Raw genomic sequence first — 26,404 nt, forward strand, 5'->3', positions numbered from 1 at the left:
AAAGCTTCCATCAGAGCATGCTGAGCTTTGTAGTTTTGTTACAGCTATAGTAACTGCATGTCACATCTGGGCCAGTCCCTGGCATCCCTGTTGAGCTAGCTTCTAGTGATAAGCGAATACTGTTCGATCGAATAGATATTCGTTCGAATAGTAAGGTATTCGAGCTATCGAATATTATCGAATAGTTCGCCGAATATTCGAAAAATAGTGGTCGAATAGATGTTTTTCACTAAATGAATACTTGTTCCCATAGACTTTAATGGGATCGAATATTCGAATATCGGGGAGATATTCGTACGAATATCGACTATTCAAATATTTCACTATTCGCTCATCACTACTAGCTTCATGTCCCCTTTAAATCTCTACCAGGATACTAGTTGAGTCAAGTTTTCAAATATCCACTGACACATCCTACCTGTGCTTACTGTTTGGTGGCTGCTGTGACATTAGTCAGAGTTGAGAAGACCGAGCTTCAGTGTTTTTGATGTCACCCGCTGTGCCTAGCGGGGGGGCCATGCTCTGACACACTGAGCAGATTGGGGGGAGGGCTCCGCTGTGCTGTGCCATGTCAGGCCGCTGAGAGGGACAGTTAAGAGCCCGCTGGAACAAGCTGAGATGGGCAGTTGTGCTGTGCCGCGGCGGGTGGGTGACGATGGGCCATTCTGACATGCCGGGTGTGTGGGGAGCTCCGCTGTGCCGTGCCAGGTGGGTGGACGCTGTACCACGCTGCTGAGACGGGCAGGTGGGGGCCGCTGGAACAAGCTGACACGGGCGGGGGTGCTGCGCTGTGCCGGACGAGGGGGCAACTTTGGGCGGGCGGCAGGGTTGCTCAGACACAGTGCAAGTCTCCTATGTGCTGTCTGTGCATCCCTGCACATATGAGACCTCCTTCAACCTGTGCAGCACTCAGGGCTCAGATGGGGAGATACCGTCCTGGCAAAGTTGAGTTCGGTTAATACAGTATCTGTATTTTCACGGTATACCGCCCAGCCCTAGGCTCATGTGGGTGTCTGGGTGAAAAAATGCAAGTGCTATGGCTTTTTAAGCACAAGGAGGAAAAAAACGGAAGTGCCTTAAATGCAAATTGGCTCTGTCCTTAAGGGGTTAAAGTCCATCAATTTCTTTTTTATTAAAGTAGTGTATTGTATTGCCTCTCAAAAGTTATACAAATCACCAATATCACCATCATCCTCTCCAGCAGCCACAGCCCACACAGCTCTGTGAGTCAGGTCGTGACATCACCACTTTATTCAGGAAGTGAAGCCTTGATGCAGTAGTAAGTGCAGGGAAAAAAGCACTTTATGTGCATTTCTCGTAATAAGTGTATATTGGTGATTTGTATAACTTTTGGGGGGGGCAATAGATAGATATAGATATATTTATTTTTTGTTTTGTTTTAAGACCATTTGTCATTGTGCTCTGCCATTGACATTATGGGGGAGATTTATCAAATTGGTATAAAGTAGACTTGTCTTAGTGTCCCCCGGCAACCAATGAGATTCCATCTTTCATTTTCCAAAGAGTCTGTGAGGAAGGAAAAGTGAAATCTGATTGGTTGCTAGGGGCAACTAAGACAATTCTACTTTACACCAGTTTGATCATTCTCTCCCTATGTGTTTCTGTCTGGTTGGATTGTGCTGTCCTTGTACCCGGTCCATTCTATTCTTCACTTTGGCACATCCAGTGTTATTAGTGTGCGTCTGTTTTATTGCTTGAGTTATAGTCTTCTTTATTAGATTTGCTTCATTTTACAGGTTAACTTAACAGACTTTGGTATTGTGCAACCATTTGCTGGTAATTTCCTAGAAAGATTAACTTCCTGAAGTACCAGGCACTGTGTGTTCTATGACTCATCTAGATAAAACAGGTCATTCATATTTGCAAACTATGAGCACGATACAACTATCATATTCTTATTTAGAGAATGTCTTAATGGCCAAGAGAATAGAGAATCTTCAATGGCCAAGCTGAATTCAATGTCTGTGTTTTTATTTTTTCCTCCTCAGATTGTTAAAATCATGACTATTATGACTTTAGGGTGGGTTCCCACATAACGGAATTGCAGTGGATTTCACGCTGCAAATTCACAACGAAATCCGCTGCAATTCCCATACTGTTAGTTTGAATTGGATTACATACTAACAGCGGAATTGTAATCCCGCTGCGAGTATGTAAATGCCGGCCCCTTTAACGTGTGGCAGCCTGGTGTATACATTACCAGTCCACGCTCTGGCTTGTTTTGGAGGCTTACTGACATCACGCTCAGCCAATCAGTGGCTGCGGTGGGCTGAGCCATCGGCTTTTGAATCCCGATGTCTGCTTACTCTGTGGAGAAGGTGGATACATCCCGAGGACCGCCTTGAAAACATGGATTCAGCCATACGCCATAGGTTGTATCCAAGTTTTCCATGAGGTTCTTGGGATGTATCCATTGGGCGGGTAAACAGTGGGATTCAAAAGCAGATGGTTCAGCTTCTTATAAACCTCAACCTTGCTCATCTCTACTGATTATCTTCATTGTAAATGGCATCTTTTGGGGGTGTTTCCTATATTTTGGTACCTCATCTCCTTTGCAAAGTTAATGTTGCCTGAAAAACACTCTAAAAGAAGGCCGCAAATGCTACGAGGTTGTCCTTTATTTCTGAGGCCTCTCGTCAAGTAATGCATTAGGGCTACATAAGGGATTTATGAAAATAAGGTAATAAGGGTGTAATGACTGGCGTCTTGGACCACTAGCAATGGCGTAAGCTGCACCAGGGAGTGGGGTCTAAGGGTCTTCACCAGTGCCCGCCGCAATGGCGGGATGGACTTGCTGCAACAGACGACCCCCAGGTCGCTACCCCTGGCTAGGCTAGCTAACAGTGGGCGGGCGAGGTGCAGCCGGAGACACATGAGCAAGCAGGACCACAGCAGGACTCATGCCTGGAACCGCAGGCAGCAGGTACACAGCAAGACTAGCGGCTGGAGCTGCAGATGGCAGGAACCACGAGCAGGAATAATGTAGAGCTGAGACCTCATGCTAAGGGAAGCATGCAGAGGCTCCAACGTAAGGGTCAGGGCAGGGCTGTAATTTATAGGGAGATGTTTGGTGCACACTACCAATGAGGGATGTACTGTCCCCCTTAAATCACAGAGAATCAGCGCACGCGCCCCAGGGGGCGGGGTTTGTGCAAGCCAACAGTGAGGTTGCCACAGACGGGGAGCAGGAGTGTGGACATGTGAGGCGCCCTGCAGGGCTGAAGGAATAGCGGCGCCAGTCCCTGATGACTGGGAGCAGGAGGAGCTGTGGCTGTGACAAAAAATAATAAATATTAAATTGCTATGTTGGATACCTTTTATAAATTACAGTTAAATGTTTTAAAAAACCCACACATTTCATCTCCAGTTCTGATTAAATGGTCACTGTCACATGTCATCAAACATATCAAAAGTTATTGATCACATCAGGGCTCACTGATCAGGAGATACAGCAGCGGAGAGATTGCGACAGCGCAATCCACTACCCAACCGACCGCTCATTCTGTCAATATTTTCTCATAAACATTGAAAAATATTGACGGAATGGGCAGCTGGACAGTTTGTGGATTGTTTGCTTTAATTTCTGTGAACTACCTAAAAGGTTAACAGACTTCCCGAATGCTGTTCCGAATTCTTTGTGGAGTTCTTTTTTTTTTTTTTTTTTTTAATGGGGTGACTTATTTGGGAGTTTTAACATACAGGCCTCTGAAAGTCAACTTGGAACTTTTACAAATGTTCTTGAAAATGTGCAATATTGCTGTTAAATTTAAAAGCCTTTTAGGATCATAAAAAATTAAAAGGGCATTTACCAAACAATGCCAACATAAAGTAGCCATATGGTAAATGTCAATTATTAACTGATTTATGGGACATGACTATGTTTCTTACAAGCGGAGAATGTCACGTTGTAAAAAATGCTTTTTCACAAATAAACCATGAATTTATTGACTAAACTTTATCACCAACAGAAAGTACAATGTGAAATGAGACAACATTCTCAGATTTACTAGCATTAGAAGAAATATCCCAAAGTGGTCACCACATAATGTGACACATCAGATTTGAATGGTGAGGCGGTTACCTGAAGCCTAAAATAGGTTATGTACTTAAGGTTATGTACTTAAGGCGTTTACCTTGGCATCATTAATAATAAAGTGAGATGATACTATTATGTCTAATTGTCTCATGAGCGATATTCTGTTATAAAATATTTACAGAAGTTCTAATTAGGGATGAGCGAACTTTTCAAAAGTTCGGTTCGGTTTGATCCGATGAACTTTCGTGAAGTTTGTATTGGTCCGAACCGAACCAAAAATGAACCTTGCTCTAACGGCTGAATAATTGCAGCTACAATAGTGGGAGTGTGACAGGGTATAGTTTCGTTTAGTTGCAGTTGATATTACAATGAAAAAAGTGGGGGGAAAAAAGTACAAAAATAATAAGAAAAAAAATAATAATACTAATAAGAATAATTTTAATAAAATATAGTGAATAAAAGTGCCAAAATAGTGACAAAAAATATTGAAAAAAAAGTTTACAAGGAGGATGCGGCAGCACTTGATTGCACTCAGGCCAGTATTGTTGAGAAGAGACAAGTTGAGCAGCAGGAGGAGGCAGCAGTTGATTGCTCGCCTCTCAGGCCAGTATTGTTGAGAAGAGACAAGTTGAGCAGCAGGAGGAGGCAGCTGTTGATTGATTCCAGTCCAGTATTATTGAGGAGAGGCTACTTGAGGAGGAGGCAGCTGTTGATCGATTCAAGGCCAGTATTATCGAGGAGAGGCTACTTGAGGAGGAGGCAGCAGTTGATCGATTCAAGGCCAGTATTATCGGGGAGAGGCTAATTGAGGAGGAGGAGGAAGCAGTTGATTGATTCCAGGCCAGTATTATCGAGGAGAGGCTAATTGAGGAGGATGAGGCAGCATTTGATTGATTCCAGGCCAGTATTATCGAGGAGAGGCTAATTGAGGAGGATGAGGCAGCATTTGATTGATTCAAGGCCAGTATTATCGAGGAGAGGCTTTATTGAGGAGGAAGCAGCAGTTGATTGATTCCAGGCCAGTATTATCGAGGAGTGGCTACTGGAGGAGGAGGCAGCAGTTGATTGATTCAAGGCCAGTATTATCGAGGAGAGGCTAATTGAGGAGGATGAGGCAGCAGTTGATTGATTCAAGGCCAGTATTATCGAGGAGAGGCTACTTGAGGAGGAGGCAGCAGTTGATTGATTCAATGTCAGTATTATTAAAAACAGACCAGTTGAGGAGCAGAAGAAGGCAGCAGTTGATGGCTCTCAGGCCAGTATTGTTAAAAACAGACAAGTTGAGATGGCAGCTTCCGCAGCTCTTGATTCCATCCAGTATGTTTCCAAATAGTCAATTGACGGTGGGGGCATTAGTAGGAGTAGTATTCTTTTGGACCCAGAAGGACCTAGTACAGACAAATGAAGTTTGAAGCTGAGGATATGCACGTTTGTAAAAATCATTCTTTAACCCCTTCAAGACCAAGCCTATTTGCACCTAAAAGACCAGGCTCATTTTTCAAAATCTGACCTATCTCACTTTATGCGCTTATAGCTCAGTGATGCTTTAACATATGCTAGCGATTCTGAGATTGTTTTTTCGTCACATATGGCACTTTATATTAGTGGCAAAATTTGGTCACTACTTTGTGTGTTTTTTGTGAAAAACATCAAAATATCATGAAAAATTGAAAAAATTAGCATTTTATGAACTTTGAAATTCTCTGCTTCTAAAAAAAGAAAGTTGTATTACATAAATTAGTTACTAAGTCACATTACCGATATGTCCTCTTTATTCTGGCTTCATTTCATAAACATATTTTACTTTTTTAGGGTGTTACGGGGCTTAGAAATTTTATCAGCAAATTACCACATTTTCGTGAAAGTTTCCAAAACTGATTTTTTTAGGGACCAGTTCTTATTTTAAGTTGATTTAGGAGGTTTGTATACTGGAAACCCCCATAAGTGACCCCATTTTGGAAACTAGAAACCTTAAAGAATTAATCTAGGGGTATAATGAGCATTTTAACCCTACAGGGGCTGGAGGAAAATATTCACCATTAGGCCGTAAAAAAATGAAAAATTAAAATTTTCCAATAATATATACATTTAAAGTTTCTCATTTTCAAAAGGAACATGAGAGAAAAAGCACCCCAAAATTTGTAACACAGGTTCTCTTGAGTACTACGGTACCCCATATGTGGGCGTAAACCACTGCATGGGCACACAGCGGGGCTCAGAAGGGAAGGAGCGCCAATTAGCTTTTCCATTGCAGATTTTGCTGAAGAAGTTTCCGCCAGGTGCATTTGCAGAGCCCCTGTAGTGTCAGCAGAGAGAAAAAACCCCATAAGTCACCCCATTTTGGAAAGTACACCCCTCAAAGAATTCATCTTCGGGTAAGATGAGCAATTTGACCCCACAGGTGTTAGAGGAAAGTATTCAAAATTAGACAGTAAAAATGAAAAACTCAAATTTTTTCCAATAATATGTTTGTTTAGTTTGAAATTTTTCAATTTCACGAGGAAAAAGAGAAAAAAAGTACCCCAAAATTTGTAACGCAGGTTCTCCTGAGTAAAAAGGTACCTCATATGTCGGTATAAGCCACTGTATGGGCACACATCAGGGCTCAGAAGGGAAGGAGCGCCAATTAGCTTTTTCAATGCAGATTTTGCTGAAGAAGCTTCTGAGCGCCAGGTGGGTTTGCAGTGCCCCTGTAGTGCCAGCGGAGTAAAATCTCGCCATAAGTCACCCCATTTTGGAAAGTGCACCCCTCAAAGAATTCATCTTGGTGTGTGGTGAGCATTTTGACCCCACAGGTATTAGAGGAAAGTATTCAAAAGTAGACAGTAAAAATGAAAAACTCGAATTTTTCCAATAATATGTTCCTTTAGTTTGAAATTTCTCAATTTCACGAGGAACAGGAGAGAAAATTCACCCCAAAATCTGTAACGCAGGTTCTCCTGAGTAGAACGGTACCCCATATGTGGGCATAAACCACTGTATGGGCACACAGCGAGGCTCAGAAGGGAAGGAGCGCCAATTAGCATTTTCTCTGCAGATTTTTCTGAAGAATTTTCTGAGCGCCAGGTGCGTTTGCAGAGCCCCTGTAATGTCTACAGAATAGAATCCCCCCAAAAGTCACCCCATTTCGGAAAGTACACCCCTCAAAGAATTCATCTTGGGGTAGGATGAGCATTTTGGCCCCACAGGTATTAGAGGAAAGTATTCAAAATTGGCCAGTAAAAATGAAAAACTTGAATTTTTCCAAAAATATGTTGGTTTAGTTTGAAATTTCACAAGGAACAGGAGAAAAAAATGTACCCCAAAATCTGTAACGCACGTTCTCCTGAGTACAACGGTACCCCATATGTGGGCATAAACCACTGTATGGGCACACAGCAGGGCTCAGAAGGGAAGGAGCGCCAATTTGCTGGAGCAAAACCGCAGCTAGTAACAGTTATTAGAATATCGCAGTTACTAAAATACAATAATAAAATTAGATTAGAGGTAATGTGGGGTGGTTACGGACAGTCTGGGGTGGTTCCGGGTAATCTAGAGGTGGTTACGGGCAGTCTGAGGTGGTTACGGGCAATCTGGGGTGGTTACGGGTAATCTGGGGTGGTTACGGGTAATCTGGGGTGGATACGGTCAACATGGGGTGGTCACAGGCAACCTGCTGTAGTTACGACAACCTGGGGTGGTTAGAGGCAACCTGGGGTGGTTAGAGGCAACCTGTTGTGGTTAGAGGCAACCTGGGGTGGTTACGGACAACCTGCTGTGGTTACAGACAATCTGGTATGGTTACAGGCAACCTGCTGTGGTTGCGGACAATCTGGGGTGGTTGCGGACAATCTAGGGTGGTTACAGGCAACCTGCTGTGGTTACAGGCAACGTGGGGTGGTTACGGACAACGTGGGGTGGTTACGGACAATCTGGGGTGGTTACAGGCAACCTGCTGTGGTTACGGATAAACTGAAGTGCTAATAGGTAATCAGAGGTGGGTACCTGTAATCTGCCGTGGTTACGGGCAATCTGGAGGGGGTCACTGGTAATTTGGGGTAAGAGGCAAGGTGACGTGCGGTGGTCAGAGGCGACGTGCGGTGGTCAGAGGCGACGTGCGGTGGTCAGAGGCGACGTGCGGTGGTCAGAGGCGACGTGCGGTGGTCAGAGGCGACCTGCGGTGGTCAGAGGCGACCTGCGGTGGTTGCGTGCAATCTGGGGGGTTACATGTAATCTGGCATGATTACGGGCAACCTGGGGTGGTTACGGGCAACCTGGGGGGGTTACAGACAATCTAGAATTGTTACGGATAGAGTGAAATGCTTATAGCTAATCTGGGGTGGTTACATGTAATTTGGGGTGGTTACAGGCAATCTGGGGTGATTACGGACAATCTGGAGGGGGTCACTGGCAACGTGCGGTGGTTACTGGCAACGTGCGGTGGTTACTGGCAACGTGCGGTGGTTACTGGTAATCTGGGGGGTTACGTGCAATCTGACGTGGTTATGGGCAACGTGCGGTGGTTACGGGCAACCTGCGGTGGTTACGGGTAATCTGGGGGGGGGGGTTAGGGGTAATTTGGGAGTAAACTGCAATTATTACTATAATAAAAAGTGTGTGTTTTATTTTTTTGTATGTTTGTCACTTTTTGTACTTTATACATTCATGTTCACTGTATTACTATGATTACTGTGATATTTTCTATCACAGTAATCATAGTTCAGTGACAGAGACCAAATTGGTCTCTGTCACTTTAAATTTTCAGAGCTTGGCTGGTTGTGGAGCGCATGCGCACTTCATAACCAGCCAGGACACGGAAGAGGAAGGAGCTCCAGGAGCAGGTGAGTATATGGGGAAGGGGGGGGGGGTGACATCACTTTTTATCCCCTCTCACCAATCATTCATGGTGACAGGGGATAAAAAGTGCCGGCGGCACATGGCACAAGTGATCAGCGGTATATAGTATATACCGCTGATCACTTCTACCGGGACCCCGCAGGGGGGGTCCCGATGACTGCCCCATGCTCTCCGCTACCTCCGGTGACATCACTTTTTATCCCCTCTCACCAATCATTCATGGTGACAGGGGATAAAAAGTGCCGGCGGCACATGGCACAAGTGATCAGCGGTATATAGTATATACCGCTGATCACTTCTACCGGGACCCCGCAGGGGGGGTCCCGATGACTGCCCCATGCTCTCCGCTACCTCCGGTGCATGGGGCTTTCATTCCTTTTTCTATCACTGTGAACAGACATTAGTCTGTTCACAGTGATCGCGGTGGCCATCTTGGATCCGATGGCCGCCGCGGGAGGGGGGGTTAGTGACTGGGGCACTAGGGGGCTGATCTGGGGTCTGATTTTTACTTATTTCATCTCCCCCCACCGTGGATTCATTGTGGGGGGAGATGAAATACAGTGGCGGCACCGGCCCATTAGTGACCACTAAGGGGTTAATGGGGGTCAGCTGCGGAATCGCAGCTGATCCTCATTATCTCCGGTGCTGTACACAGATGAGAGCGGGATCGCTGTCCCTGCAGCGATCCCATTCTCATCACAAAGCCCCTGTCAGTCAGGAACGTATATGTACATTCCTACTGCACGGGGCATGTGCAATAGGAACGTATATATACAGATGGCTGACGTGAAGGGGTTAAACATGACAACATGTTGATGTAGAGTTCAGCACAGGACAGTCAACGTTACAAAAAACCCTCTAACATTACAGCTAGTCTAGCAGGATACGGATACGGTAAAATAGACAGAGAACCTCACCTACAGAATCCATGAGGTGAAAAAAGGACATTTAAAAAGGCCCAGATTCAAGAAGGCTTTACCCCAGTTCCATTATCCAAAAATGTGTCCAATTTTCATTAAATTGACACCTCACTGGCACTTGCTTTACAAATTGACACAACTACTTTGGTGTCAAACCTGTTGAATCTGGGCCTATGGCTGTTGGCGATACACACACACGTGTGTGTGTGTGTGTATGTATGTATATATATATATATATATATAGTGGGAGGATTTGCTCGGTAGAGTGCAGGATTGCAGTGTGAACAGCAGTCAACAGGCTCAAACGAATAAGTCCAAGTACAGGCTTTGCCTGCGTTTATTATCCCATGCAAGAAAGCAAATAAACAGCCTTGGCTTTAGGCATAACACAAAATAAACTCTGCTTGTCCAGCACTAACTAAACAGAAGACGGCCCTGTCTATACCCTACGACTCACTGCAGTCGCACGAACGTAACATATTATATACAGTCCAGTGTTTTACCTTGGTCAGGTATATGGCTTCTCCTGAGGCTAGCAGCCTTCCAGCACACTCAGCTGCACCCAGCCTCACTCTGTCCATGGCTCTGCAACACTTTATGAAGCTGCTGATGATCCAGCCTCAGCACCTGTGGCGTCTGATGCCAAACAATATCTGGAGTGGAGGAAGTGGAATGGACAGCCCCACTACCAAGCCTGCCATCCATACCCTCCCCCTCTGTTCGAACCTGTGGGGGCCGAACACCTTTAGCCAAGAAACAGTGGGTTCTAGACAAGGCATCAGCATTCCCTTGTAGTTTGCCAGCCCTGTGCTCTACGGTAAACTTAAAAGTTCTGCAGTGTGAGAAACCACCTTGTTACCCGTGCATTTCTCTCTTTAGTCTGGCTCATCCAGGTGAGAGGGGAATGGTCTGTTACCAACCTGAAGTGTCGACCCAGCAGGTAATATCTCAAGGTCTCTAGTGCCCATTTTATCGCCAGACACTCAGGTTCAACGATGCTGTAATTTCTCTCTGCGGGTGTAAGCTTCCTACTAAGATAGGTGACTGGGTGCTCCTCACCCCCAACCTCTTGGGACAGGACAGCCCCTAAACCCACATCGGAAGCATCTGTCTGTACCACAAACATTTTGGTGAAGTCGGGAGTAATTAGGACTGGTTCTCTGCAGAGGACGGACTTCAACTTTTGGAACGCCCGCTCAGCCTCTTCACTCCACTTTACCATAATGGATCTACTTCCCTTGGTTAGATCTGTCAGGGGAGCTGCAATGGTGGCAAAGTTAGGGATGAATCTGCGGTAGTAGCCCACAATACCTAAAAAAGCTCTCACCTGCTTCTTAGTCACTGGCTGGGGCCAGGTTTGGATGGCCTCTACTTTATTAACTTGGGGCTTTATGACACCTCTTCCTATAATGTACCCCAGATAACGTGCCTCCTCCAAACCCAACGCACACTTTTTAGGGTTGGCCGTCAACCCTGCAGCCCTGAGAGAATCAATTACAGCCTGTACCTTTGCCAAGTGACTTTCCCAATCATTACTAAAGATAATGATGTTGTCTAGATATGCGGATGCATATCTACGGTGAGGTTTCAAGACAACATCCATCAATCTTTGGAAAGTTGCAGGAGCCCCATGTAGCCCAAAGGGAAGACAGACATACTGAAAAAGACCATCAGGGGTAACAAAAGCAGTCTTCTCTTTGGCGCTGTCAGTGAGTGGTACCTGCCAATACCCTTTAGTCAAGTCTAATGTAGAGAAAAATCTTGCATGTCCCAGTCTCTCTATCAGCTCATCAACCCGTGGCATTGGGTAAGAGTCAAATTTTGAGACCTCATTCAGCTTTCTGAAGTCATTGCAGAACCTCAGTGTACCATCTGGTTTGGGAATCAGGACAATGGGACTTGACCAATCACTCTTTGACTCTTGAATAACCCCAAGGTCCAACATCTTTCGGACCTCCTCTGATATGGCTTGTCTACGAGCCTCGGGTACCCTGTACGGTTTCAAATGGACCCGTACCTGTGGCTCAGTGACAATGTCATGTTTGATTACTGATGTACGCCCAGGGACTTCCGAAAAAACATCACTGTTTTGAAGCACAAACTCTTTTGTTTCCTGCCTTTGCACTTTAGACAGGGTCTCTGAGATACGTACTTCTGGTTCCTTCTCACTAGACTTTACTGAAACATCACTATTCGGCATGCCCACAGCTGAAAGAGATTCCCTATCTTTCCAGGGTTTGAGCAAATTCACATGGTATATCTGCTCAAGCTTTCTCCTGCCAGGCTGGTACACTTTGTAATTGACCTCCCCCACTCTCTCAATTACCTCATAGGGCCCTTGCCACTTAGCCAGAAACTTACTTTCTACAGTGGGTACCAATACCAACACTCTGTCACCCGGGTTAAAGGTCCTGACTTTAGCTGCCCTGTTATAGACCCGACTCTGTGCCTCTTGTGCCTTCTCTAAGTGTTCCTTCACTATGGGCATGACCGCCGCTATTCTGTCCTGCATCAGTGTAATGTGCTCTATGACACTTTTGTGGGGGTGTGTTCATTTTCCCAGGTTTCTTTGGCGATGTCAAGAAGGCCGCGTGGGTGTCTACCATACACTTGTTCGAATGGAGAAAAACCTGTGGAAGACTGAGGTACCTCACGGATTGCAAACATCAAATATGGTAACAAACAATCCCAGTCCTTCCCATCCTTGCTAACCACCCTTTTTAACATGCCTTTCAAAGTTTTGTTAAATCTTTCCACCAGGCCATCAGTCTGGGGATGATACACTGATGTACGTAGATGCTTAATTTTTAGTAGCTTACACATCTCCTTCATGATCTTTGACATAAATGGCGTCCCCTGGTCCGTGAGGATCTCCTTGCGTATGCCTGTACGGGAAAACATATGGAAGAGCTCCCTGGCAATGAGTTTCGAGGAGGTATTTCGCAAGGGTACAGCCTCAGGATACCGTTTGGCATAGTCTAACACAACCAATATATATTGATGTCTCCTAGCAGACTTCACTACTGGGCCAACTAGATCCATAGCGATCCTGTCAAAAGGTACCTCTATAATCGGTAGGGGTACCAAAGGGCTCCTAAAATGAGACATGGGGGCAGTTAGCTGACACACAGGACATGAGCCACAATATCTTTTAACATCCTCATGTATCCCGGGCCAATAGAACCTTTGTAAGACCCGTTCTCTGGTCTTTTCACACCCCAGGTGACCACCTAGCACATGTTTATGAGCCAACTCTAAGACTACACGGCGATATGGTTGGGGTACAACTAGCTGTTCCAGCTCCTCCCCTCTTACCTTATCTACTCTGTACAGTAGGTCATTGTTAGCAGCCATGTAGGGGTATTCCTTGTTCGCCCCCGGGACCTGAGATACACCATTTATCATTTTTACATTTTCACGGGCCCTTAGCAATGTGGGATCACTAAGTTGAGCGGTCCCAAAATTGTCACGTGATACCTCTAGTTCTGGCATGTCCAGAGCTTCCTCCTCATTCTGAGTGTCACCAGCCAGTACAGCTAGGGGAAGACTGTCATCTGCACTTGGAGTCACCCCTACAGCTGGTACCTCAGTATCTGGGTCATATGGTTCGGGGGTTACTCCCTGACACACATTATTACCAATATTAACATTTTCAGCAGACCATGTGTGCCTTCCCCTCCACACAAGTCCCAAAATAATGGAAAGTCCCTTCCAAGTATCACCTTATGTATAAGAGATTTAACAACCCCCACTTCATGTGTAGTTGTACCACAGGGTGTGTCCATGCAAATAACAGCAGTGGGGTATTCCCGAGTGTCCCCATGTATGCATAGTACCCCAACTTTCCTTCCACTGTATGCCCCCGAATTGACCAAGTTCCATGCACTAGTGTCACAAGACTTCCAGAGTCCAGCAGAGCCGGGACGGGATATCCCCCAATGCACACAGTGCACATCTGTGGCTCAGTCTCGGTCATAGTTTCTGCGGCCAAAATGGGGCGTGCATATAGGGAGACGCGTTTGGAGGCGTTGCAATCCATGGGCTCGGTGGTGAGGGGACAATGAGCCGCTATGTGACCCCAGTCATGGCACCGCCAACATTGTATGCGGCCTTGGTCTCTGTTTTGAGACCCACGTTGTGGCCCAACCGCTGACTGACCCTCTGAGCCACCTCCCTTTACAACACGACTCCCACCAGCAGTAAATGGAGCAGTCTTACCAGTTCCTTTGGCCGACTTGGTCTCCTTGGCACTGCTCCGGCTTGTGGAGGTCTGTAGCAGCTCCTCTGTGGCACGATACCTCTCCACTAAGTTCACCAGCTGGTCTGCATCAGTAGGCCCGGCTTGTCCAACCCAGCGCTGTATCCTAGGCGGCAAGGAGCGGTTGAACTTATCCAGGACGACGCTCTCGACCACTTGCGCTGGAGTGCACTTTTCTGGCTGTAGCCACTTTGTCACTCGGTGGATAAGGTCATGCATCTGGGACCGTGGGGGTAGGCTTTCTGAGAAAGTCCAGGCGTGCACTCGGCCTGCACGCACCTGCATGGTTACCCCCATCCGAGCAAGGATCTCTGCCTTTAGCTTGGCATAGTCCCGAGAGTCCAGCTCGTTCAGGTCATAGTAGGCCTTTTGGGATTCGCCTGTTAGGAAAGGCGCCACTACATCTGCCCACTGGTCCACGGGTAGCCTTTCACGCTCAGCAACTCTCTCATAGATGGTGAGATATGCTTCTACGTCATCTGTAGGAGTCATCTTTTGTAGTGCAGCTTGCACTGTGGCCCTCACGGATGGTTGCACTCCTCGGGCTCCTTGCATATTTGCGTTTTGCCCCTCAGTAGTTGCATTCCGCTGTGCAGATACTGCATCTCTCAGTGCAGCCACTTGTTCCATCAGTAGACGATTTGTCTCCTGCTGTTGTACATTAGCCTGGGCCTGTATTTGCTGCTGCTGCAGGGCTTGAGTTTGTGCTTGCTGCTGCATGGCCTGAGCCTGTGCTTGCTGCTGCTGCTGCATGGCCTGAATGATTGCTTTAGTCTCCTCTCGCTGTTGGAGATTAGTTTCTTTTTGCTGCAGATTGGCCTGAACCATTTGTCTGACCAGGTCCTCCATTGCAGCAGTCTTCTTATGCAGTTCACCTGCAGTTTTCACCCAAGACATACACAGGTCACAAAAAAGTCTTTACAGTGTGTCTCTCTTTAAGACTGCGTTTTTTTTTTTTGTTTTGTTTTTTTTCACTGCCCGCTCCGAAGCACCATATGTGGGAGGATTTGCTCGGTAGAGTGCAGGATTGCAGTGTGAACAGCAGTCAACAGGCTCAAACGAATAAGTCCAAGTACAGGCTTTGCCTGCGTTTATTATCCCATGCAAGAAAGCAAATAAACAGCCTTGGCTTTAGGCATAACACAAAATAAACTCTGCTTGTCCAGCACTAACTAAACAGAAGACGGCCCTGTCTATACCCTACGACTCACTGCAGTCGCACGAACGTAACATATTATATACAGTCCAGTGTTTTACCTTGGTCAGGTATATGGCTTCTCCTGAGGCTAGCAGCCTTCCAGCACACTCAGCTGCACCCAGCCTCACTCTGTCCATGGCTCTGCAACACTTTATGAAGCTGCTGATGATCCAGCCTCAGCACCTGTGGCGTCTGATGCCAAACAATATCTGGAGTGGAGGAAGTGGAATGGACAGCCCCACTACCAAGCCTGCCATCCATTCCTAAAAACCAGGCCCAAACACATTTTATCAATACATCCCCAGCAACTACCTTTGCTGGAGATCACAACACATCCCTGGTTTTTCCATGACTCAGATAGTGAGACATGAACTTCCCTCAGTCCTAGTAGGTGTAATAGCTGAATACAGGTGAAACATAGCGACCATCCAGGATTAACCCCTTCAGTGTCTCACAATATATATATATATATATATATATATATATATATATATATATATTTATTTTTTTTAACACCAGTTTGATGTCGGATTGCCATGCAAGACGGGTGACTGATTACTTAGTCATTCATATCAGGCAGGGGGTGGTATAATCCGATGTAATCCAGGCACGATTCATCTTCACAAACGTCAGCATCTCCACACTGTGGCAAAAGAGCCTCGTTCTTTGCGGTGTTACTATGTTACCCGCCGCCAGTGTCGGACTGGCTACTTGGGGCCCACCAGGGAAAATCATCCTGGGGGCCCACCAATGAAGAACCATTAAGAGTGCTGACCCAATTCTATGCTGATTGATCCGTGTCCACAACTAGTCAAACTACAACTCTCAGAATGCCCTACACTTATAAAGCTCTCAGGGTATACTGGAAGTTGTAGTTCCAGAGAGGAGAATCCTTTAACAACTGAAGATCCATCAATAAATCTACAGCACCAGCTATTAGGGGATTTTCTATTCAGATATACTACAACTCCCACCATATCCTGAGGACTGTGTGCTGTCAGTAAATGCTGGGAGTTGTAGTGTTTGCAGCTGTTGTAGTCGGAGGATCCTGGGTGCATTGTACACTGGATGCTGAGTGGGAGACCAGAATACACAGAATAGCTCTGTGGTGGCTGAGTGTATGGAAGTGACCCCAACACTAATAGGGGGTAGAACAAAAAAAATTACACACACACATAATATATATATATATATATATATATATATATATATAATCTTGTTGCTATATTATGACCATACAGTCACACTGTTACTGACCAAACCAAAAAAAACAAGACCAATGTTATTACCAATGTACTACTCCAATACAGCAATGTAGTGGCCTATACAAGCATATATGTATCCTGTTTGTAGGCTGCATGGTACATATATGCTTATATAGGCCAGCACTACATTGCTGTATATACCTATATATATATATATATATATATATATATATATATATATATATATATATATATATGCCAGCACTACATTGCTGTATGTACCTATATATATATATATATATATATATATATATAGGCCAGCACTACATTGCTGTATATACCTATATATATATATATATATATATATATATATATATATATATATAGGCCAGCACTACATTGCTGTATATACATATATATATAGGCCAGCACTACATTGCTGTATATACCTATATATATATATATATATATATATATATATATATATATATACATACACACCCTGCAGAGTCAGTCACACATATATACACTGCACCCCCACACCTTATACCTATATACACACTGTAGAGTCAAGTCACACATACACATATATACACACACTGCACCCACACACATTATACCTATATACACACCCTGCAGAGTCAGTCATACATACACATATATACACTGCACCCCCACACCTTATACCTATATACACACTGCAGTCAGTCACATGCACACATATATACCCTCTGCACCCACACACATTATACCTATATACACACGCTGCAGATTCAGTCACATACACATATATACACACTGCACCCCACACATTATACCTATATACACACGCTGCAGACTCAGTGACATACACATATATACACTGCACCCCCACACCTTATACCTATATACACACGCTGCAGACTCAGTCACACATACACATATATACACACTGCACCCCCACACCTTATACCTATATACACACTGCAGTCAGTCACACATACACATATATACACACTGCACCCCCACACCTTATACCTATATACACACTGCAGATTCAGTCATACATACACATATATACACTCTGCAGATTCAGTCACACAAGCACACATATATACACACTGCACCCCCACACCTTATACCTATATACACACTGCAGTCACACATACACATATATACCCTCTGCACCCCCACACCTTATACCTATATACACACGCTGCAGATTCAGTCACACAAGCACACATATATACACTGAACCCCACACACTATATCTATATACACACACTGCACCCACATACTATTATATCTATATACACACACTGCACCCCACACACTATTCTATCTATATACACACACTGCACCCCACACACTATTCTATCTATATACACACACTGCACCCCACACACTATTCTATCTATATACACACACTGCACCCCACACACTATTCTATCTATATACACACACTGCACCCCACACACTATTCTATCTATATACACACACTGCACCCCACACACTATTCTATCTATATACACACACTGCACCCCACACACTATTCTATCTATATACACACACTGCACCCCACACACTATTCTATCTATATACACACACTGCACCCCACACACTATTCTATCTATATACACACACTGCACCCCACACACTATTATATCTATATACACACTGCACACCACACACTATTATATCTATATACACACACTGCACCCACACACTATATCTATATACACACACTGCACCCCACACACTATTATATCTATATACACACACTGTACCCCACACACTATTATATCTATATACACACACTGCACCCACATACTATTATATCTATATACACACACTGCACCCCACACACTATTATATCTATATACACACACTGCACCCACATACTATTATATCTATATACACACACACACTGCACCCACACACTATTATATCTATATACACACACTGCACCCCACACACTATATCTATATACACACACTGCACCCCACACACTATATCTATATACACACACTGCACCCCACACACTATTATATCTATATACACACACTGCACCCCACACACTATTCTATCTATATACACACACTGCACCCCACACACTATTCTATCTATATACACACACTGCACCCCACACACTATTATATCTATATACACACTGCACCCCACACACTATTATATCCATATACACACACTGCACCCCACACACTATTATATCTATATACACACACTGCACCCCACACACTATATCTATATACACACACTGCACCCCACACACTATTATATCTATATACACACTGCACACCACATACTATTATATCTATATACACACACTGCAGATTCAGTCACACATCACACATACAGTATAGTCACCCTGCACCTCCAGTCACATGTCAGACCTTCCATTACCACCATACCTGTGGAGCTTTTTTCTCTTCAGGCCCCAGGACAGCAGAGGAGGGAGGGGGAGCTGACTGACCTCTGCCTGACTGTTCAGTGGTCACATCTGACCTCCTGGACGCTGCTGATAAGATCTTCTTTCACTTTAGTCCGAGCAGGAGGCTGGTGAGGAGAAGAGCAGCCAGAGCTCCTGTCACAGCTGCAGCGTTCTGCTCCTCCTGCACAGCCTGACACCAGCATCTATGACAGGCCCAGGGTGAGGAGGACCAGCGTGCTGGGGCCCACTGAGGGCCCTAGGAGAGCTGCCCACGGATCTGCCTGTATCAGGGGGCCCTGGAACGTGCTGTCATCTGGCTGGGAAACATCACCCAGGGCCCAGTCAGATGACAGCAGCACACACCTAACGCTGCTCTGCCTAATCCTGCTCTGCAGGGGCCCACCAACAGGCAGGAAGGGGGAGGGGCCCACCGGGGAAACCCCCGGCTCCCCGGTGGCCCAGTCCGAGCCTGCCCGCCGCACTAAATACCCTCTCTGATGCCACACTACTGGCTGGGCAGGACAGCAGAGCTAAGGCAAACTGCCAGTTGAGGCCAAATCTCCAGTTTTCTGCCCAGTACTGCACGGAGTCGGTGACACTTTGGGGCAGGGTGGAATCAAGGTAGGCAGTGACCTGGTGGCTGAGCTCATGCTGGTCCACGCCATGAGTCCGGTGCTGTGTCCTTTCTTCACCAGCTGGCTGCATGAAATCGTTCATGAGGAGGAGGAGGAGGCAGCAGTTGATTGATTCCAGGCCAGTATTATCGAGGAGAGGCTACTTGAGGAGGAGGAGGAGGCAGCAGTTGATTGATTCCAGGCCAGTATTATCGAGGAGAGGCTAATTGAGGAGGATGAGGCAGCAGTTGATTGATTCAAGGCCAGTATTATCGAGGAGAGGCTAATTGAGGAGGAAGAAGCAGCAGTTGATTAATTCAAGGCCAATATTATCGAGGAGAGGCTACTTGAGGAGGAGGAGGCAGCAGTTGATTGATTCAATGTCAGTATTATTAAAAACAGACCAGTTGAGGAGCAGAAGAAGGCAGCAGTTGATGGCTCTCAGGCCAGTATTGTTAAAAACAGACAAGTTGAGATGGCAGCTTCCGCAGCTCTTGATTCCATCCAGTATGTTTCCAAATAGTCAATTGACGGTGGGGGCATTAGTAGGAGTAGTATTCTTTTGGACCCAGAAGGACCTAGTACAGACAAATGAAGTTTGAAGCTGAGGATATGCACGTTTGTAAAAATCATTCTTTAAACATGACAACATGTTGATGTAGAGTTCAGCACAGGACAGTCAACGTTGCAAAAAACCCTCTAACATTACAGCTAGTCTAGCAGGATACGGATACGGTAAAATAGACAGAGAACCTCACCTATAGAATCCATGAGGTGAAAAAAGGACATTTAAAAAGGCCCAGATTCAAGAAGGCTTTACCCCAGTTCCATTATCCAAAAATGTGTCCAATTTTCATTAAATTGACACCTCACTGGCACTTGCTTTACAAATTGACGCAACTACTTTGGTGTCAAACCTGTTGAATCTGGGCCTATGGCTGTTGGCGATACACACACACACACATTATATATATATATATATATATATATATATATATATATATATTTTTAACACCAGTTTGATGTCCTAACCGAGTGTAGCGTCCAATCCAATGGATGTATGCTTTTGTGTTTTTTAAGTGCTGTCATCAGCTGACTTAAAGGATAAGTCCGGTCAATTTATAAGTTTCTGGGTCAAGTAAGGGTACAGAAAGTTATTGATTGCCTGGACTTCTCTTTTAAAGTGGGTAGGGGAAAAACCCCTGATGGTGTATGGGAGTGACCTACCACCCTCTCTTTTGTCACTCCCAAAAAACCTCACCCTATGGGTACCTTCACATGTGGCTGCGGGTCTGCTGAGTAAAATCCACAGGGCATTTTTATACCGTTGACCAAATGGCATTCAGTACTAGGGTGCTGGACGGACATACGCAGTTCTGCACTGAACTGGGTATTTGCGCCCAGCCCCATAGTACTGAAGGTGGCATAAAATCAGCCTACGATGCGCTGTGGATTTTAGCCAGCAGGGAACCACAAAAAAGCCTCCCATTGTAAAGGCACCCGTTAATAAGGCAAGTTAACCTGCCTTTCAGCAACAGTTTGTTGCTGTAACTAACTGTGGTGGTTTTTTATATCACAGTTGAAGGACCGCAGCCTCCATGATATATACCCCATAGACAGCCTTATTCCACGCGTGACTGCATGAGAGGCTTGAAATCATTTGCACACAGAAGAACCCCATCGGGATTTGTGGTACAAGATTTCACTACTCTCATGATATCCACAAAATACCTCAAGAACAGTTAGTACCCGCTCACAAAACGGTGAGTAGTGTTACTTGACACGGGTACCAGGGATTGAACCCCACGGCTATAGTTCACAAAAGGTGAAATCCACACTTTTTGAAGCATAGTCGTGGGGATTATTTTAGGGTTGCTACTGTTCTTGGGGTATGGGTTGGACGGTGCACTGGTGTGAGGCATTAATCTGGTGTGGAGATGTTTAAATGGCAAACACACCATGGGCATCAAATTTGGAAATGGGGATCTGTTTTTTCAAATGTATCCGAATTAAGTAGGGAATTTTTAAGGTGATTTTTTTAAAAAAATTTAAGGTCTAAGGGGGGAGCATTACTTAATAAGTAAAATTAAGGATTTTTACGTTGGGCACATATTTAGGATATTAACATCAATTTCTTCGACACACGGATTGCCATGCAAGACGGGTGACTGATGACTTAGTCATTCACATCAGGCAGGGGGGTGGTATAATCCGATGTAATCCAGGCACGATTCATCTTCACAAACGTCAGCATCTCCACACTGTGGCAAAAGAGCCTCGTTCTTTGCGGTGTTACAATGTTACCTGCCGCACTAAATACCCTCTCTGATGCCACACTACTGGCTGGGCAGGACAGCAGAGCTAAGGCAAACTCTGCCAGTTGAGGCCAAATCTCCAGTTTTCTGTCCAGTACTGCACGGAGTCGGTGACACTTTGGGGCAGGGTGGAATCAAGGTAGGCAGTGACCTGGTGGCTGAGCTCATGCTGGTCCACGCCATGAGTCCGGTGCTGTGTCCTTTCGTCACCAGCTGGCTGCATGAAATCGTTCATGAGGGCTTGCAGGCTGTAGCGACTTCTGACCCCTCCACTAGTGGTGGTGGGAGTGGAGCGCGCTGGTTCCCCCCCAGAGGATGTTGTCTGGGAACCTGGCTGGTCTCGCAGGTAAGTTGAGACCAACTGACTGGTGAGCATGTCCCTGTAGTACACCAGTTTAGCCTCCCTCTGTGATGGCGGGAAGAATTCTGCCATTTTGCGGCGGAAGCGAGGGTCCAACAGGGTAGCCAGTCAGTATTGGTCCCTCTGGCGGATGTCCACAATCTGGCTATCATTCCGCAGACACTCCCGCAGACACCTTGCCATCTGCACCAAGGACAATGACCGCCTCTCCTCTCCACTGTCCTCGGTATAGTTCCAGGGTCTGCTGGGGTCTTCCTGCTCTTCCTCTACTACCTCATCCTCCATCTCCTTCTGTGAGGGAGAGGCAGAGAAGCCAGGAGGCGGTGTGCGGAATGGCTGGGCATAGACATTTTCCTCCTCCTCAACCTCCATCTGCACTTCATCCCGCTCTGGGCTCAACGCGATGTTCAGCCTTGGAGTTGTGGCCTGTGAATCCTAATCCTCGCTGATGATGTTGGTCAGCGCACTTTCCAGAACATGGAGGAGTGGGATGATGTTGTTGATCCCATAGTCCTGCCTGCTCACAACGAGTTTCGCGTCCTCAAAAGGGATCAACAATTGGCAGACTTCCCGCATTAACTGCCAGTGTGTTACTTGGAAGTCGCAGTGTGTTGTGAAGCTGCCTGATTGCCTCATGAGGTAGTCTGTTACGGCTGACCTTTGCTCGTACAGGCGGTCGAGCATATGGAGGGCAGAATTCCAGCGGGTTGGCACGTCGCAGATTAGCCGATGTTGGGGCATACCGCGCTGTCTCTGTATTCTGAGCAGGGTGTTCCTTGCAGCGTAGGACTGGCTGAAATGTTTGCACACTCTACGTGACATCCTCAGAAGGTCATGTAGTGCATGAAATGATCGATGAAACCTTTGCACTATGAGGTTGATCACATGTGCATACAAGGTGTATGAGTCAGCCCTCCCCACTGAACTGTAGAGACAATGTTCCTCCCATTGTCAGCTACGACACTTCCCACCGTTAGCTGAATGGCTGACCCCACGTCGACTATCTCCTCCCTGATGGTCTGGAGGAGCTCCTGCCCACTGTGGCTTCTTTCACCCAGGCTAACCAAATGGAGGACAGCCTGAGAGCAGCGGGCCTGACATCGGTGGTAAGACACCGGGGCGGGTTGGACTGCAGTGGTGGTGGAGGCAGAACTTGTGCTACCCGCTGCTGGCCCCCTAAAGCACCGTGGAGGTGAGAGTGGCAAGAATGGTCTCCTGGGAGGATGTTGACCCAATGGGCAGTATCGGACATGTACCGCCCTTGCCCATAATTAGAGGACCAAACATCAGCACTCAGGTGCACGGTCTTGGACACTGAGAGTCCTACATTTATTCTTAGCATTGGGGGCTATGGGAATTATATGTTTATTACACTATATTTATTTATATTTTTATTTATGTATGTGGTTTTTTAAATTTCTACTGTCCGGCCATGTCGACTTCAATATCTGATTACATTCCTATGTAGATTGCACTGTAATTAGAGATGAGCAAACCTCGAGCATGCTCGAGTCGATCCGAACCCGAACTTTCGGCATTTGATTAGCGGTGGCTGCTGAACTTGGATAAAGCCATAAGGCTATGTGGAAATCATGGATATAGTCATTAGCTGTATCCATGTTTTCCAGACAACCTTAGAGCTTTATCCAAGTTCAGCAGCCCCAGCTAATCAAATACCGAACGTTCGGGTTCGGATCGACTCGAACCCGAACCCGGTTCGCTCATCTCTAACTGTAATCTGCCTGTCATAGGCAAAGCTGAGTGGGCTCTGCCTTAGCGCTGAGCCCAATCAGCTATTGCCTATGATCAGCTATTGTCCTGTGCAATGGAGCGCTGTTTTATTTTCTATTGTCATTATATACTGCCATCTTTTCCCAATAAATGTCATCCCGGTCCCATTGTTGGAGAAAAGCCTATATATGCATTGGACCCAGCAGCAAAAAATTCTGCCAGACAACGACCAATATACTACTGAAAATAGCATTGATTCACAAGCTGAACGTTTCGCTGCAAACATTCTTACAGCAAATGGCTGCATATGTCTGCCAGTGATTGCTCCAGTCAGAGACACAGATTGAGTAATACACAAAATAAATGGATGAGTACACAATATGACCATGCTGTAAGATGGAAGTACCAGCCAGATGAACTTCATTTGTGCATTCCGCACCTGGCACCTGCCGGCGGACTGATGTGGGCGCGCGTCTCCACCCGTGTCATAGACTCCATTCTATGCACGGGCAGATTCCATCTTCCATCCAAAGAATGAACACATTGGTCGGAGAGCGGAATCCGCCCGTGCATAGAATGGAGTCTATGACATGGACGGAGACGCACGCCTGCATCAGTCTGCCGGTGGGTGCCAGCTGCGGAATGCTTGAAGGGATATCTGTCGCGATTCCGCAGTGTGCACGTACCCTTAGAGTGTATGAAGGAAGGGACACCCGAATCCTGCATACCCCCCCCCTCCCATCCTCGGAGTTAGTGGGAAGATCGTTCGGGAACTGATCTTCCCACTGCTGGATAAAGGTTACCACCTGTACAGGGATAACTTTTATACCAGCACCCCTTCTTCTGGTCCCTCGCTGCCCAAGCTACTATAGCTTGCGGCACGATCCGAAAATATCAAAGGCAGTAATAGAGCCCTAATATTTAGCAGCTATGGAGCGGACCCAGTGCTTCTGGATATGAGGGACTCCGTATCGCACCAGGGAAACATTTTCCAGGTGACACCCCCCCCCCCCACTGAAACAGGAGACCCCAGAAGAAGTGCAGAGTGTGGCGTAACAGGGGGATCAGGAAGGACACCATTTTTCAGTGTGACTCCTGTCCTGATCACCCCGGTCTCTGCATACTGGATCGCTTCAAGCGTACCACACGACATCGGTGTTCTACATTTTCTAAATTCTGTCCCTTATTCCTATTTCAGGGGTCACGTTTCGTGTTCATTTTCTTTTTTAACCTCTTGTGGAAATGGGAAAAATCAAGGCTAGACCAACATTTAGAGTAAAAAATGCTTAATTTTTGCACTAAATCATTGATCTTGTCTTTTTTTTTTCATTTTCACAAGGGGTTAAAAGATAAAAAAAAAACACAAAATGTGTAGAGCAATTTCCCCTGAGTACGAAAATACCCCACATGTGGACATAAAGGGCCATGCGGGTGCAGGGTAAGCCTCCAAAGGGAAGGAGCACCATTTGGTTTTTGGAGGCTGGATTTGGAATGGAATGGATTTCGAGGGCCATGTTGCATTTAAAAGGCCCCTGTGTTGCCAAGACCGTTGAAACCCCCCACAAGTGACCCCATTATGGAAACTACACCCCTCAAGGAATCTAACAAGGGGTGCAGTAAGGATATGGACCCCTTGATGACGGGCACATTTGTGCCTTGAAAGTGAAAAAATGAAGCATTTCCCTTTCACGTAACATTGTTCCACATTTGTGCCCGTCACCAGTGGGGTCCATATGCTCACTGCACCCCTTGTTAGATTCCATAAGGGGTGTAGTTTCTAGAATGGAGTCACTTGTGGGGGGTTTCAAGTGTCTTGGCAGCACGAGGGCTCTGTAAATGCGACATGGCGTTCATCATCCTTTCTGGTCGAATCCAGCCTCCAAAATCCAAATGGCGCTCCTTCCCTTCGGAGGCTTGCCCTGCACCCACATGGCGCTTTATGTCCACATGTGTGGTATTTCTGCACTCGGGAGAAACTGCGCTACACGCTTTGTTTTTTTTTTTCCTTTTATCCCATTGTGAAAATGAAAAATTGAAGGCTAGAACAACGTTATAGTGTAAAAAATACATTTTTCTTTTTTCACGCCACAGTGTTCTGAAAATCTGTGAAGCACCTGTGGGGTCCAGATGCTCACCGCACCCCTTGTTACATTGCTTTAGGGGTGTAGTTTTCTAAATGGTGTCCCTTTAGGGGTGTTTTTTAGGTTTTGGCACCCCAGAGCCTCTGCCAACCTGAAGTGGTACAGTCAGAAATGACCAAATATAACAGAGCCATTGAAATTCACTAGGCGCTCCTTTGTATCTGAGGCTTGTGGTTCCGTCAAACAATGCATTAGGGCCACATATGGGGTATTTCTATAAACTGCAGAAACGGGGCAATCAATATTGGGGTGAATTTCTCTGGTAATAAGTTTATAAATATGAAAAATATTGGATTACAATAAAATCTCTGCACAGAAAATTAAAATTTTCAAATTTCTT

The 26,404-nt window shown here is 45.8% G+C and overlaps 1 protein-coding gene across 1 annotated transcript in view; it reads right to left on the reverse strand.

Moving 5' to 3' along the window:
* Window positions 1-19,042, reverse strand: part of LRRC56 (leucine rich repeat containing 56) — a 133,983-nt gene extending 114,941 nt beyond the window's left edge. The window contains exon 1 of the mRNA XM_069965484.1: window positions 18,883-19,042. The gene's annotated coding sequence lies outside the window, so the exon portion shown is untranslated. The remainder of the gene's footprint in view (window positions 1-18,882) is intronic.
* Between the last annotated feature and the right edge of the window lie 7,362 nt (window positions 19,043-26,404).

The sequence above is a fragment of the Dendropsophus ebraccatus genome, chromosome 4 (genome assembly GCF_027789765.1).
Source record: "Dendropsophus ebraccatus isolate aDenEbr1 chromosome 4, aDenEbr1.pat, whole genome shotgun sequence".
Taxonomy (NCBI): domain Eukaryota; kingdom Metazoa; phylum Chordata; class Amphibia; order Anura; family Hylidae; genus Dendropsophus; species Dendropsophus ebraccatus.